This window comes from Monopterus albus, unplaced genomic scaffold, assembly GCF_001952655.1.
Source record: "Monopterus albus unplaced genomic scaffold, M_albus_1.0 scaffold87.1, whole genome shotgun sequence".
NCBI lineage: Eukaryota > Metazoa > Chordata > Actinopteri > Synbranchiformes > Synbranchidae > Monopterus > Monopterus albus.
The window spans coordinates 1,625,286-1,631,380 of NW_018127967.1; the positions used below are offsets into that span (position 1 = coordinate 1,625,286).

Here is a 6,095-nt window from a genome sequence, read left to right on the forward strand (position 1 = left end):
TTAGAGCACTTCATGCTTCCTGCTGCCGACAAGCTTTTTGGAGCTGAAGATTTTATTTTCCAGCAGGATTTGGCACCTGCCCACACAGCCAAAATTACCAGTACCTGGTTTAATAGCCATGGAATAACTGTACTTGATTGGCCGGCAAACTCACCTGACTTAAACCCCATTGAAAATCTATGGGGTATTGTCAAGAGGACGATGAGGGAACACAGACCCCGAAATGCAGACAAGCTGAAGGCCAATATCAAAGCAACTTGGGCTACCATAACACCTCAACTGTGTCAAAGGCTGATCGCCTCCATGCCACGCCGCCTTGATGCAGTAATTAATGCAAAAGGAGGCCCAACAAAGTACTGAGGACATAATACAGTACATTAACACACTTTTCAGAAGGCCAACATGTGTTTAAGATCCTTTTTTTATTGGTCACATGAAATATTCTAATTTTGTGAAATACTGGATTTGGGGTTTTTTGTCTTTAATCCATAATCATCAAAATTGAAAAATAAAGATTTGAAATATTTCACTTTGTGTGTAGTGAACTAATATAACATACAAGTTTCACTTTTTGAAACAAATTACTGAAAAAATGTACTTTTATTCGATATTCTAAATGTTTGGCTCATACCTGTACTCTAAAACATGAAGTATTTTTGTTTTCTCACTACAGATGTTTGTAAAAACACAACTGGACCATCATGAGACCCAAATTATGAAAAACATTTTGCAGCAATTTGAAACTGAGAGAACGGCTGCATAATGCACTGTTAAGTCATGACTGATCTGGTTGGCACTGCAGTACTACATGACAATAATGTAATTGATATAACAGCACAAAGATCCAAACATGACAGCATACTTTAAGATGTCTGCCTCCACTCCAATACAGTGAATGAAATCTAATTTGTGATTCTCAGTTTATTGCAGAAAATTCTTTGCAGAATTGCTGTCTCTCTTACTCTGGACAATCATCCACAGGATACACACACCTAAAAAATATAATCTTCCTTTTCCCCTCTAACTTACCATATCTCTTTATCCCTCCATCATTTCTGCTCTGCAGCCATCTGCCACCTCTCTGCTGTCCTTTTCCTCCTCTCTTCATCCTCCCTCTGTCTCCTCTCTTATTGTCTTAAGCTGGGGTGGACTTTAGTGTCAAGTTCAAGATAACAAGTTTGTATGAGATGCTCTCTCCTTGGAGGTCAAAATACAATGACACAAACCTGACCAACAAACACATAGTTGAGCACAAATCAACTCATATATTTTAACTGCATCATGTTGAAGTACATAATTTCCATCCATCCATTATCTATACCACTTTTTCCTGAATAGGATTGCTGGAGCCAATCCCAGCTGACATTGAGCGAGAGGCAGGATACAATCTAGACAGGTCGCCAGTCTATCACAGGGCTAACACTTAGAGACAGACAACCACACACATACACACACTCCTATGGGCAATTTAGAGTCACCAATCAACCTAAGATGCATGTCTTTGGACTGTGGGAGGAGGCTGGAGTACCCAGAGAGAACCCATGCAGGCACAGGGATAACATTCAGGCTCTGTATAAAAAAGCATCGTGTTGACCCGGGCTCACATCTGGAACCTTCTTGCTGTGAAGTGACAGCGCTAACCACCGTCTCGCTGTACTGCCCAGTACAGAATTTCCAGCAACAAAGTACAATACAGTACAAAATATCATATGATTAGAGCATCTTGTAAAAACCACATATCGCTATGAGTACATTTTTCTTGGACTTGTGACAAGGCATTTTACAGCCAATGCAAGTTGATTTTTGGTTGTTTGTTTAGCTTAAGATGATAATTTTCTCAAACTTTACATGAACATTTAATTCTTCAGTTTATTAGAAAAATTCAAAACCACCAAATTTGAGGATACATGGTTTTCAGTGGACAGGAAGGGCATGACCAATTGTACATTGGTACATAAAAACATACTGTACATGCTTTGACATTCATCATTCAGTATTGACGGCCAAAGCAAATCAGTTGTACTCCATTGAACATAATTACAGATGACCTTTGTGACCTTGCTTTGTGACATTGCTTTGTGTCAAACCAATTCAGAGGGTCTGCAAAACAAACCTGAAGAAACAAGTAACCTTACTGTACTGCTTAGCAAAGACCAGCATCTCAGGAGGTTGTGTAGTGAATGCTTTACCCTTGTTGTTTTTGACCCATTTAACACTGAATCAGCTTCTGAGCACTACAAACAAGTGTCATCTCACTGATTAGTCATTACTTGATTACTAGTTACTCTTATTGCTCCCCCTCAAGTAAAGTGTTGCATCATAAGTAACCCCCCATTATGTTATAATTGTGACAAGCACCTATTGAATGATTACTGCCCACAGCCCAACAGAGCAGGAGAAATTGAAAAGATTGAACAAGTTTATAGAAAACCTAGGAATGATTATGTTGCAGTGGAGTAAACAAACAAAATTATGACAGATTGTGTTCTGGATGGCAGTCTGATCCACTGGCCAGTTTGTAATGGTCCAAGCAGTGCCCTGGGTTCACTGTCAGTGTACACGCTTGTATTTCATGTTCACATGAACTGGAAGTTTACTGTATGTCCCCCGAAGTCCCTGTTTACCCTCTAAACCAGCAAGTTAAGTCCTCATTTTACCTCTAAAATAGGAAGTGTGTTTACACACTGCTTGTAATGCTAAATGAGGTGTGAAGACACTGTCATTTAACCCATCACAGGCAACAGCTCTCTGAGCACCCATCGCCTCCCCCTTCATGTTCCTGGAACTAGTACCGCCTTTAGTACCACCTCCTGAAGGGGTGCTGAAATATGGAAACAAGTGCAGAACCCTGGATCAGAATTACATGGCTTGACAATTTTGGCAGGTGCCTATGATTAAAAAAAAAAAAGCCACAAGCAACTTACCAACACACAGGACAAGCGACTTATCCACACAGAGTATCCTAGCTCCGACCCTGGACTGACTCTGCCTGGGTGACACAGGGTCATGCAAAATCAAAGGTCTCTATAGAAAACCTAACAAGTATGTCACAGTTTAGGGCAGAAACACACCAAGCTGATGGTCGGCCGTTGGTGAGCATCTGTCAGGGATCATTTTCCTGGTATGCCCCGCACCCTTGGCACTAGTCAGACCCTGCTGGTGGCTTTTTGGCCTATTCGACATGTCAGCGTCAATGGTTGGGCCTTGAGCTTAACAAATCAATGCATGGGAGCAGAATGGTTCAGGAAAGGAAGGAAGGATGTTGGACTGGATGACTTTCCCGGACGTGTGCTGGAGGACTGTGCAGACCAACTGTCTGGAGTCTTCACTAGGATCTTCAACCAGTCTCTGGCCCAGTCCACTCTTCCACCCTGCCTGAAGTCCTCCATCCTAGTTCCCTTGCCTAAGAAACCCAACATAACCAGCTTCAATGACTACTGGCCAGTTGCACTCACTCCAGTGGTGATGAAGTGTTTTGAGAAACTGGTACGGGGACACATTATGTCATTCCTCCCACCAACATCTGACCCACACCAGTTTGCATACAGGGCAAATAGATCCACAGAGGATGTCGTAGCCACAGCCCTCCACACTGTGCTGTCCCACTTGAAGCATAAGGAGAGCTATGCACGGCTGTTCTTTGTGGATTATAGCTTCACATTCAACACCATCCTCCCCCACAAACTGGTGGACAAGCTGGTGGACCTGGGAATGCCATATTCCACCTGCATATGGATTAAGAGCTTCCTGCCCAGACACAGCCAGATTGTGAGAGTGGGCTCACACACATCCACAGCTCTCAGCCTCAGCACTGGTTCACCACAAGCTGAATGTCGGCTGCCCTCTCCTCACTCTGGAAGAACTACACAGTTCCCACTGCCTCAAAAAAGCTCAGAACATCATTAAGGACACTTCACACCCAGGACCTTCACTCTTTGAACTGCTGCCGTCATGTAGACGGGTCAGAGCAATCAAATCAAGGACCACTAGATTCAGGAATAGTTTTTACCCAGCAGCAGTCACAGTCAATGCTGCTAAAATATAATATGCCTGTGTGTGTGTGTGTGTGTGTGGGGGGGGGGTCTGTTGTTTATTTCATTTTTCTAGCCGTTAAGTTTTTTTATGATCTTATTTCATGTGTATATATTGGTGTAGCGATTGGAGGTCACTCAAAAATTGTATGTGTTACAATGACAATAAAGGATTATCTATCTATCTATCTTGGTTGCATGAGCATTCACTGCTATTCACTCTTGAATTTGGGCCACAGGCAACGCACCATAACAATAAATCACGCATTTTAGTTAGTACTGGATGTTAAAAGGTGTTTTTTATCTGACACACTGGTGGTAGAATTGGTGCTAAGGTAGAATATGCTACATTAGCAGCATGGCTAATCAAAACACAATGGAAACCCCTGGGCTGGAAACGCGAATGAAATCAGTCGCCTCAACTTGTTACAATGTGGCCATATTGTACATGCCTACAACACTGCCCCTGCAACCCCTCACCCCACAATCAGTGTAGCCCCTTGCATTTTACCTCAGTGGTACTGAATGCCAACTAACCTATTCTCACATATATATGGGCATGTCAATTTTGTTTTAGGACCTAGATGAAAAATGGAGGACAATATTACAGTTCAGGATGCTCGGAGAAATAGCACTAAAGTGAAACCCTCTGTTTTTTCAAAAACATTGGACAATCATTTCCCCCTGTCAGACTGAGCTCAGAATTCTTGACTGTCATTCTTGCAGTCTCACTGGGATAGAGCAGGTTTTCAGTGTCATCAGTCTATCAGGTCAGATTTACTGACAGACTGGGTTTGCTGCCAAGCTGTGAATTTCATGTAAATGTAATTGGTGTTTAATCTGTTTTACTTGCCCCAAAGGGATGTCGTTTAACTTGTTGTTTTATGCTATTTGTATCTTGATATGGAAGTTTTTTTTATTCCTGTTTTGTAAATTTGTGTTTTATTCTGTTTAGGTTGTATTGTTTTAGTAATGTTTTCTATTTGCTACACATGTTCTATTGTTGTTACGGAGAACCGTATATACGTATACTAGTTCGGACTCAGTAAAAAGGCAGAACTCTGACTCAGGCTTAACCAGGTAAAAGTATTTTAATGACTACAGAAATGAGTGGTCAGAACCGGTCTCGTCAGCTGATCTCAGGGCAGCGGGGAGTGCTGGGTTGACTGGACTGCTAGAGCTACAACCCAAGGTTGTAGGAGAGGCGCAGCTGGCTAAAGAAAAGCAGAGGATGAGAATGAGTAACAGTGACGCTAAGATTATGGCAATACTGATAGTATACTGAGGGCCTGAGTAGCAGAATTTACTGGCTCAAGTCAGGTGAATGCCATAGGCATGAAACACAGTCTAGAGGTGGTGTAGGAGTTGGCACAGGAGATCACTGGTCCAGCGTGCAGTAGATAGTGAGAATCAGGCTCACAGCGGATGGTAGAGCAGGTAGCAGGATGGTGTGAGGACGGCTGACAGTTGGGATCCAGAGCCAGGCAACCAGTCCCAGCAAGAGTTGGTCTCCTCATCCTGAGGAGTGTCACCTAAAGAAACGGTTCATAATCCAGGCACCAAATGGTGCTATACAAAAAGGCTGCAACCAACATGAAGAGGGTACTTTGTTCTGTAACACTAGTCCACAGCAAAAACAGTTCAAACAGAAAGCTACCCTTCAAAAAACAAGCAGGGCAGTCAGTTCATTACTACCTGAAATCAAGTCCAACAACACAGAAAACAGTTCATACATAGGGTGTCCTAGTGATGAGATCAAAGACAGGTTACCGGCAGGAATACAAGAGATCATCTGGCAACGAGGGCACACCAACACCAACGCTCACCTTAAGTGCTAGTCTGGTAATTGAGAGCAGGTGTGCCTTGCTGCCTAGAATGCCTTCCCACCTCTGCGGAGGCGGAGTTACTGTGACAGCTCATGCCAGCAAATGAGGTGCTGGGGGTGGTTTGGGCCACGGACGTAACCATTGTGCAGCACTCTGTGCTCCCTGGAGTTGTAAAGTGCTATATAAATAAAGCTTTATTATTATTATTATAAATCATTCCATTTAGCCTAGGGTGAGT

General features: G+C 42.9%; 1 long non-coding RNA gene across 1 annotated transcript; it reads right to left on the reverse strand.

Annotated features, from left to right (window-relative positions):
* Nucleotides 1-5,083: 5,083 nt before the first annotated feature.
* Nucleotides 5,084-5,796, reverse strand: LOC109964358 (uncharacterized). The gene is made up of 3 exons (XR_002275499.1): nucleotides 5,727-5,796; nucleotides 5,339-5,563; nucleotides 5,084-5,245 (listed from the first exon to the last, which is right to left on the reverse strand). It is a non-coding gene; the product is annotated as an uncharacterized LOC109964358 (long non-coding RNA).
* Nucleotides 5,797-6,095: the final 299 nt, after the last annotated feature.